Source organism: Terrapene carolina, unplaced genomic scaffold (genome assembly GCF_002925995.2).
Source record: "Terrapene carolina triunguis isolate 2854851 unplaced genomic scaffold, T_m_triunguis-2.0 Scaffold93, whole genome shotgun sequence".
NCBI classification, from domain to species: domain Eukaryota; kingdom Metazoa; phylum Chordata; order Testudines; family Emydidae; genus Terrapene; species Terrapene triunguis.
Genome location: NW_020664444.1, coordinates 9,355,215 through 9,365,820, shown reverse-complemented (window position 1 = coordinate 9,365,820; position 10,606 = coordinate 9,355,215). Strand labels below are relative to the sequence as shown.

The 10,606-nt window shown below is 47.0% G+C and overlaps 1 protein-coding gene across 1 annotated transcript in view; it reads right to left on the bottom strand.

Annotated features, from left to right (window-relative positions):
• Window positions 1–4,601, bottom strand: part of RADIL (Rap associating with DIL domain) — a 71,057-nt gene extending 66,456 nt beyond the window's left edge. The window contains exon 1 of the mRNA XM_029911273.1: window positions 4,539–4,601. The gene's annotated coding sequence lies outside the window, so the exon portion shown is untranslated. The remainder of the gene's footprint in view (window positions 1–4,538) is intronic.
• Window positions 4,602–10,606: the final 6,005 nt, after the last annotated feature.

The following is a 10,606-nucleotide window of genomic DNA, read 5'->3' as shown; positions in this document are numbered from 1 at the left end:
GGGAGATGGAGAGCACAGAGCCCTCTTTGGGCAGGCTCACTGCTATCTTTAGTTGATGGCTGTTGCTTAGATACTGTGATGACAGGTGCCTTCGCAATACCTGAGAGAAACAGATCTGCGGACACATTCTTAGATTAATTACAAGGGATGCTATCCCCTTTTGGGATCACAGACCACTACAACCAGGTCTAGCAGCTCACTCAAAATCCCAGCAGCACTACTCCAAGATCATAAGGGGACAAAGTTGGGACAAGACTTCGAGAGAGTGCAGGGTCAGGAAGGAGCACATTTCCTTCAGCTCTTCCCTTTTTAGCCTATAAAAAACATGCCAGGCACAACAGGTAGAGAGAGTCAAATACGCCAGTGGGTATAGCTAACAGATCAGCCCAATAGTTCATCAAAGGTGCTACACTGCCCAGAGAAAAGCAAGTAGCCCTGGAATTCCCCCTGGGGAGCGCAACTTATTTTTGACCCTCTCAAAGATTTTCTTCCTCGGCTTGTTATATTTTGCCGTGTCTTTCTATATTAAGGAGAGCTTTTCCCGTCAGCGTAGTTAAACCACCTCCACGAGAGGCAGAAGCTATGTTGATGGGAGAAGTCCTCCTGCCGACATAGTGCTGTCTACACTGGGGGTTAGGTCAGTGTAAGTACGTCACTCAGGGGTGTGGATTTTTCACACCCTGAGCAACGTAGTTATACTGCTATAAGTCTGTGGTGGAGACCTGGCCTTAGAAAGAGGTAGTCAGTGCCGAGACATAATCTTTGTCATAGATTCACAGAGTTTAAGACCAAAAGGGGCCATTAAACCATCTAGTCTGACCTCCTGTATCTCACAGGCTATTAGATTTGACCCAGTTACCCCTGTACACAGCCCAGTAACTCATGTTTGGCTAAAGCACATCTTCCAGAAATGCAGCCATCTTAATCTGAAGACATCAGAGATGGGAATCCCTGACTTCCCTTGGTGGCTTATTCCAATGATTTATCATCCCACACTGTTAAAAATGTGTGCCTTATTTCCCATTTGAATTTGTCTAGCTTCAGCTTCCAGTCATTGGTTCTTGTTATGCCTTTTTCTATTTGAATAAAGAACTCTCTAGTATCCTGTATTTTCTCCCCAAGAAGGTACATGTACACTGCAATCAAGTCATCTTTCAGTCTTCTTTATAAAGAAGATAAAAATGACAAGATTGAGCTCTTCCAGTCTCTCACCGGAAAACATCTTCTCCAGCTTCCAAATCATTTTTGTGGCTTTTTTCCCTGCATTCTCTCCAATTTTTCAACACCCTTTTTAAAACGCAACACCAGAACTGTACACAGTATTCCAGTACTGGTCTCACCAAGGCTGTGTACAGAGTTAAAACCCACTCCTGACTTCTACTCACTACTCCCATTTATACAGCCAAGGATCGCATTAACCATTTGTGCCACAGCATCGCACTGAGAGCTCACAATCATTTGCTTGTCCACAAACCCCTAAATCCTTTTCAGAATCACTGCCTTCCAGAATACAGTCTCCCATTCTGTAGGGATTGCCTGCCTTCCTTGTTTCTACATGTATAACTCTGCATTTGGCTATATTAAAACATATTTTACTTGAATGGGACCAGTTTATTAAGCAATCCAGATTGTTCTGTAGGCCTGGCCACTCATTGCTATTTACCACTTTGCCAATCTTTGTCTTAGCCGCAAGTTTTATAAGCCGTGATTTTATATTTATTTTCAGATTATTGATGCAAGTACTGGCTAGCCTCAAGCCTAGTCCTGAAGGGGCTGCAAAACCCCTCTAGAAATACAATGATGATCCCCTTCTGACAACTACTTTTCGAAAGCTGTCAGTCAGCTAGTTCTTAATCCATTTAATGTGTGCTTTATTAATACTATATAGTGCTAATTTATTACTCGGTATGTTGTGCAGTAGTAAGTCAAATGCCTTAAAAAAATGTAAATATATGACATCTATGCAGTTATCTTTATCAACCAAACTTGTAATCTCCTCACAGAATGAAGGTTTATTTGACAAGATCTATTTTCCATGAAACAATGTTGACTGGCATTAATTATATTCCTATCATTTAATTCTTTATCAATTGCAACCCATATCAGCTTTTCCATTATTTTGCCTGGGATTGATGTCAGACTGATCAGCCTCCGGTTACCTGGGTGATTCCGTTTGCCCTTTTTGAATATTGGCACAACATTAGCACTCTTCCAACCTTCTTGAATTTCCCCTGTGTTTATCCCAGAGCATGCAGGTTACACACAACAATGGGAAGGTGGCTGTGCTTGCCTATTGCACATGCATGTGTGCTGCTTATTTCAGATTTAACTGTCCAAGAAATACAACCAGTGAGGCTATTTATCTCAGGTCCCTTTTTGCAGAATTTCCTTTTTTAAATGGAAACCAGAGTCGCAGCCTCAGACGGAGAACAGCAAAGACACCGTGGGCGGATTGAGGGCTGGCTCCAACACTACAATGTGGAACAAATTATAACTCCAAAGGCAAAGGAAATGAGAAGATTGTGGACCCAGAGACTTAGACTTACATCCCTTAACTATTAAATCCTGACCCTCTACAGATCCAAGACCAACGTAAAGTGAGCTCATGCAGACCGTTTGCTTTGGTGAGGTGTCCCCTGGCCCCACCTTCACCCTGTATAATGGGGATGGGAGTGAAATTGAAGAAAATAAAAGGCATCACTCAAACTGACTCTGTGATTAACTTCCTGTAGGGTGAGGGATTTTGAGCCTATGGTGGCAAATGGGAAAGCTGAGTGAAATGAGAAAGGTTGGACTAGTCGGTTGTTTCTCCAGTCAGATGTCAGATGGAAAATTCTTTTGCTTATTCAGAATAAGGGAACATCTAGTACGGTGATAAAGACTTGAAGAGAAAACACGAAGACTCACAGGTTTGAGACTCAGCTGCCAGTTCCTAACTGGAAGATTTCACATTCAATGCACAGGGACTGCAGAGACACCTCTGGAAATGCCTCTGTAGTGACGAAAGCAGCCCTCTCCTCTCTCCAGGGTGTTACTATCAAGTCTGCCATTTAGAGACGGATAGTTAATCAAGTGTGTTGCATCTGTCATATTTAGGGCCTGATCCAACTCCCAGTGAAGTGACTTCAGCCAAAGTTGGATTGGGCATTAAACTCCTCAAAGCATTATTAATTATTACTATTATTATTAATTTGTATTTCAGCAGCACCTAGGCATCCCAGGCATGGGCAAATGCCTCATTGGGATCCAGGAAGTGGGCGCTGTAAAACCACAGAACAAAATGATGGTTCCTTGCCCGAAAGAGCTCCCAGGAACCATGTCTTACTACAAGTTTCTCAACTGCTATCTACAGCTATGGCACTACTTGAACAGATGATAAGACTCGAGGGCCTGATCCTACAAATTGCAGAGCATGTTCTACTCCTGCTGAAGTCAATAGGGGTCTTAATATGAATCTTTTAAAAACGAGTTTTGCTCGGCCCCATATACGCACTGGCCCTGCAGTAATGCCCATGTACAAATGACAATCCTCTGAGCTGTGTACTGTATGCAAGAACTGTATTTTAAAGTGTGTGTTTGCTTTCTGCTCGCTTTCAAGCATCTGAATCTCAGTGGACTCTCTAATTAGGAGTTCTTAATTACCACTGGAAAAATTATGAACTGATCCTGTACAGGGCTGGAAATAGGCAATCCCAGAGCAACTGACTAACTCCCCTGCATTTTCTTCATAATTTACTGAAGTTACTTAAACTCCAAAAGAAATTGCTCTGCTCTCCCGTGGGCAATTGTGTAGCAAACATTTTCCTGCTAAAGCCAGACATTCTGGGATGGTCGAGAGCCTGAAAGTGGGTGAAATGGGTTGTTTAGGGGGGAAGGGAGTGAAAAAGCAGCAGGATCACCCACCAAACCATCAGGTTTGCTTCTTTACAGTCTGGTGTTATTCTCAAGGCAGGTTTGGTCTCCAATGGCAACCAGACAAGCCTCAACTCTCGCTCTCTGGCTTCACTTTCTAAGGGCAGGAAAACAAATATTCCAGGGCTAGCAAAGCTTCTGGGGCCAGCCGCCCTGCATTCGCGGGGCCTCTGTGTGGGTTTGCTGGGACCCTTCTCAGGGAGGGCGGGTCGCTGCAGCAACCCACTGTGACATTGTGTCTGTCGGTCCGGCTGTCCATCCCGATGCCTGCGTGTCTCCTTGGCTCTGGCTCTGGATGCTTGTTGGTGTCTCGCTCAGCGGGTGTTTGCGTCTCTCTCAATGCCGGTCAGCCTGTCAGTCTGTCTCTCCAGGGTCCGTGTGCCAGGCTGCCTCGCGAGTGTGTGTGCCCGCATGTCTGTCTGTCTGTCTCCCGCTGGCTGCTTGCCCCCAGCCCTAGGGGAGCCGTGCTGCCAGCCCGGGGTGGGGGGTCTCCTGTCTCCCTCGCCCCCCTTTTTCTCCCTCTGGCTCCTCAACTTGAAGCCACTTTAGTGGATCACCCCCACCCCCCGCTCAGCCTGCCCCGGGCTCTCCCCTGCAGGCTCCGCACCCCCCGAGTCGTTACTCACCGTCCCTGGTCCGCCCGTCGGGCGCCTCTCCCCTGCCGCGGCTCCCCGCCCCGGCCAGCCCGGCTGCAGAGGGCAGGAGCCGGCGCTAGCCGAGCCCCGCCGAGCCCGGAGCGCTCACGTCCCGCCAGCCGGGGCGGAGATGGCAGTGGAGAGGAGGCGGCTCCGCGGCTCCAGGGCGCCACCTTCGGGATCCTCAGCGCGACGGGCCCGGGGGCCGCGGGGCGAGCTCGGCGGGTCCCCGGGGGCACCCGCCCAGCCCTAGGCCCGGCCTGGGAATCGGACCGGCCCCGCTGTCAGACCCGCGCGGGGAAGGGGCAAAGGAGGCACCGAGCAGCCTCCTGGCCCGAGCCTCTGCCTCCGGTGTCTGCTGAACAGCTGCCGCCTTCCGCCCCAGAGGTGGCTGCATGTCCGTGGTGGGTGACTGAGCCCTCCTGCATCCCTTACCTGCCTCGTGGGCTGTCGTGAGAGATATTACGCATTTGGATCAGGGCCCAAAGACTGGCCATTAGGTGTCCTACAAACACATGACAAAAAGGTGGCCCTTCCCAAAGCGTTTACACTATACCACTCATTATCAAGAGCTCTGTGATCCTGGGGTGGCAGGCACCGCAAGAGAGGAAATATTATTGAGAGTTATTATTTGCCCGGGGCGGAAAACGTGCTCGGAGCTGCACAAGACATAAACATTATTGTCCTCACCTTTGCCCTTCTAAATGGCCTGACAGCTGTCAGAGGCCACTTCCCTTCCCCTCTGTATTATGGTCACGCCTGTAGGCTCTAACTAAGATCAGGCCCTGAGCAAACACCTCACATAGCAAGAGATAGTCCCTGCGCCATAAAGTTCACAATCTAAATAGACAAAGATAAACGAAGGGTGGGAGGGAAATAAGGCCTTGACTATATTGCACTGGTTTAGCTGAACTGATTTGGTTAAATGGATTTCATTAAACTACTGCGAAGCTCAGTTTGAATACTCTCCCTTTGGTTTAAAAGTGGCCTGTTTCAGATTGTTTGTTAACGTAAGTCAATAACTAAATCAATAGCCGATTCTTAACCAAATGACTCGTTTCTGCCTTTGAAAATCTCCCCTGTAATTGGGTTTTGAACAGCAGCTCTGGATAAAGTGGTCTTAATGAAGATGAGCATAAGGGGGGGCTAGAAAGACTCCCTCCAAATCAAATAGTTTTCTGTCTCTAACCCAGAAGAGTTTGCTTTGTGGGGAAGTCCCCCCAAAAATGTAAAGGGGTGTCAGAGACTGTCTTTTCTGGTGTATTGCAACCAAACCTCCCAGTGCGCTGTGGTCCAAGATCTGGAATATGATGTGGAAGAAATGAAATATGATAGCGCAGGAATCTGTAAACAGCATGAGATTAGTTTCTATATCCTAATTTTCTCTGCTCTCAGTCCCATGATTCAGCATTCCTGGTGTCATTAACTTACAATAAGCAAAGTGCAAGGAGACCAGGCTTGTGTGGGATGGAGAGAGAGATGGTTCTGGAAATGAGGGCATCTGTGTAACAGCTGTGAGAAGCGAGCAAAGCCAGGTGGGTAGATCTCCCTGCCTACCCATCTCCTTTTGGGATTAATCCCCACCAGGACAAGAGATAAAGTGGACAGGAGGAAGTACTTCTGAGCATATGCACAATGTGCCTCAGGTGGCATGTGACCAGAATTCATCACCGAATTTGGTCCTCTGGTTGGATCATTAGCTTCCCCGGCTTGGGCCGGGTGCTGACGGGGAGTGCGACATGAACACTGATCCATGCCCCCTGAGGAAGTACTGACACACCTGTTTGGATCTTGGATTTCTAAGCACACTTGTTATAGGCAGTCGCATGATTAAGATCAGAAGTGCAAAAAGGTATGGAGAAAGTGAATAGGGAATTCTTATTTTACCCTTTCATATAACACAAGAACTAGCCATCACCTGATGAAATGAATAGGCAGCTGCTTTAAAACAAACATAGATTGTTTTAAGTATTTCTTCACACAACGCACTGTCAACCTGTGGAACCTGTGGATGTTGTGAAGGCCAAAACTAGGAGTTGAAAAAAAGAATTAGATAAGTTCGTGGAGGATAGGTCCATCAATGGCCATTAGCCAGGATGGGCAGGACACAAGCCCATGCTCCAGATGTCCCTAAACCTCCAACTGCCAGAAGCTGGGACTGGGCAACAGGATGGATCACTCAAAATTGCCCTGTTCTGTTCATTCCCTCTGAAGCATCTGGCATTGGCCACTGTCAGAAGACAGGATACTGGGCTAGATGGACCATTGTCCTGACCCAGTATGGCTGTTCTTATGACCATTGCGGAGAGCCATCAAGACTGCAATCTAGGGCCACCAACTAATGGTCCATCTCCATGGAACAAAGGCCTTTCTACACAGGAGCTTGCAAGGGAGAGGAACAAACGTGACTGGCTGGACTGGGAGTGTGAACACACGGCACTGAGCTAGGGGCTCTGTTTTAGAGCTCTGTGCAAGGGGTCCTGACCATTGGCACACATAAGAAGGCAGTACAGGAGAGACTTTGCCCCGCCTGCAGTTCTGATGAACTACACACTCACTGAAGGGGTGAGCTCAGCCGAGGGGAGAATGTCTCTCAGGACTTCGATTATTTTCAATTATCTGCAACTTGAGTGCTTTTAATGGCAAAGTCACTGTGGTTAAGAAATTCCTTCGCTAAGCCTGTGTTCTTTGCTTGCTTGCCAGGGTTTCTCTGAAGGAATTAAATGAGTGTCCACACCCTGTGTAGAGCTCCGAGGGAGTGCATGAGACTGGGAGGACTCAGAAGGTCTCAGACATTGGTTTGAGGGTCTAGGGAGTTAGTGTCCAATGTCCCAAGGAAGGATGCAAGACGAGAGGGCTGGGCCCAGGAGAATGCCTAGCGTTCCAGAGCTAGAAACAGTGATGAAACTACCCAGATCCAGCAGACTCAGAATTATATTGGACCCAGCAATTGGGTGACCATACAGAGGGGTACTGGGCCAGTTTATAACTAAAGCTGGTAAGGAAATATGCTCAGTAGATAATGTTTTCACCCCTCAGCTCATAGAGAGTATTACAGCGCATCCTTATCACACGTACTACTAGAATGCCCACACACCTCTCAACATAAACAGCCACACATGTCCCAGCATCGCTGCATGAGAGATGAGGGATGCAGTTAACAGATAAACTGCATGGCCCAAGCACTCCAGCAGGGGGAAGCCAGTCTGTATGCAGCAGCAGAACTCAGAATGAATTTTTGAGCTAGAGTCAGATTTTGATCTCAGTTACTCTGGTGTAAATCCAGAATGATGCAAGTCAAAGGAATCCCTGAGGAGTTACACCAATGTAACTCCTCTCATGCGAGCTGATAGCATTTTCAGTAGCAAGTATGCAAAGCTGGGGAAGTGAGAAGCCAGAATGGCTGAGGAGTGTAATTGCTATATACGTCCCAGCGGCTTGTGCTGCTGATCTGTGTATTGACTCACAAAGAGATGTTGTAGGTGCAGTTAGAAATAGGGTGACCAGACAGCAAGTGTGAAAAATCAGGACGGGGGTGGGGGGTAAAAGGAGTCTATATAAGAAAAAGATCCAAAAATTGGGACTGTCCCTATAAAATCGGGACATCTGGTCACCCTAGTTAGAAACTAGGGGCCGAATCCTGCTCCCACGGAAGCCAATGAGGGTCTTGTGTCTCCTGTTTTGAATCCAGTCTGATCATTACTGGCTCTGAGGCGCCCTTTACAGATCACACTTGGTTTCCTGTTTCATCATGTCACCAGCCTCTGCTGAGTTCCACCCACTACATTTGACACAAGTGAAAGGAGGAAGACTAAAAATAACAGGCCAGAGGTGCCAACAAGGTGTTTGGAAATGAAGCCACTGTGGGGACTTTCTTCCTTTTCTCCTGGATTCACCCAAGGTTCTGAATACCCTTCACCCAGAGCTTCTCGGGGAAAAGCTGCATACTGAGACATTGTAGGTGGGCGTCTCTGTAAACCACTGGAACGAGTCAGCAAAAAAGACAGGAACAACCATCAAATTCTTTGCCTCCAGGGAAACTTCCCATCTTGGAGTTCAATCCAGGCCCCTAACCCTGGTGCGGAGCACAAGCTCTCCAGCAGCATTCTTCTTCTCACCAGAATTCCCCTCGGGCGATTTATAGTCCTTCTCTCATGGTAAAAGCGGACATTAAATTAACCCCTTGTTTCCCAGAGACCAAATAGCATCTCTGCCCCATCAGACCCTCTTATAGTGAAGCCATTTCCCACCCCACCACCCCTTGACCTGCTTTGCTCTAAGCCATCATTTACTGAGACCCATTGGCACTCTTGTTCCATTCACAGGAAATGGAGCTTCACTATAACTGAGTTCCCCACGTGCAGCTCATCACAGGACCAGCTCTTACGTGTCTTCCACTAGCCTATCACTCTGGCGAGTCTTTATTTGCTTTGGACTATGTTCTATAATCAGTTGTGTACCGAAAAAGAATATGACTTAATGCTGGCCAGACAACAATGTTGCATTGGACTGGTGATTACAATGCAATGGGTATAATATGATTTCATGTCAGCCCCGTAACGATGGTGCATTGGGCTCCTATGTTACATCTTGGCTTGCCAATTCTCCTCTCCTCATTTCTCGGTGATCCTATTTGGGGAGAGTAGGAGATCAGATTGCTGAGTGTGGTTTTGTTGTTGGTGTTGGTTTGTTTAAGATCCTCCAAGAAAACTCATTTTGACTTAACAGACGCACTGGAGAAAAAGCAGGCACAAATGAGGTATCTTGAGTCTTTATTTAAATCCTACTCCACAAGAAATGATGTTCTCTAGCATTATCATTATATTTTTTATTAAATACTGTGTTAAATATAAAATACTGATTCACAAGAGTGGATGGCATAAAATACAAGACACTAAAAAAAAAAATCACTCTACAAATCTCATTCACAGACATCCTAAATGTTACAAGTCATTAAAAGTTAGTATCAAAGGTTATGACAATCAGATAATCCCTGGTTATACAATAGAAAGGACTTATAAAGCACAAGAAGATCTGGAACTTGACAGTAATGGAGCCTTCTGCTCGGCAAATCCTGCACTGTGTGAATGAGATCTGAAGCCAGAGCGGATATTCAGAGGCACAATGGGAGTTAGACTTTCACCTCCCATTGACAAGCCATGGGAACTGGGCAAACAACTCTCATTTCTGCCTTTGAAAATCTCCCCCTTGATTTGGCTTTAAGCAGGAGCTCTGGCTAAAGTGGTCTTAATGAAGATGGGCATAAGGGGGGCTAGAAAGACCCCCTTCAAATCAAATAGTTTGCTGTCTCGAGGCCACTCTAACCCACAAGGGTTTGCTTTGTGGGGAAGTCTTCTCCAAAACGTCAAGGGGTGGCAGAGACGGCGTCTGGTCTGGTGTATTGCAGCCAAACCTCTCAACGTGCTGCGGCCCAAGATCTGGGATATAACGTGGAAGAAATGAAATATGATAGCGCAGGAATCTGTAAACAGCATGAGATTAGTTTCTATATCCTAATTTTCTGTGCCTTCTGTCCCATGATTCAGCATTCCTGGTGTCATTAACTTACAATAACCAAAGTGCGAGGAGACCAGGCCTGTGTGGGACGGAGGGAGAGATGGTTCTGGACATGAGGGCATCTGTGAGACAGCTGTGAGAAGAGAGCAAAGCCAGGTGGGTAGATCTCACCACCTGTCCACCTCCTATAGGGATGAAGCCCCACCAGGACAAGGAGATAAAGTGGAGTGTTTTGCATAGGAGGTGGGGGGCTAGGCAGGAGGAAATGCTGCCGCACCTGTTTGGACCATGGATTTCTGAGCACACGTGTTATAGGCAGTGTGACCATTAAGACCAGAAGTGCAAAAATAAAGACAGCAGATACTAAAGTGGCAGAACCATTTCTTAATTGCTGCTCCCAGCTGTGGTCATCTTTTCCTTTGTTTATTTACTGCTCAAGTTTTGGTGCCTCATTGGTCACTTTGTGGCCTTCGTTACTATGGGATATTTGCCCAGCAGAGGAAATCACGTTTCGGGTTCTCTACCATACACATCTGTCCTAT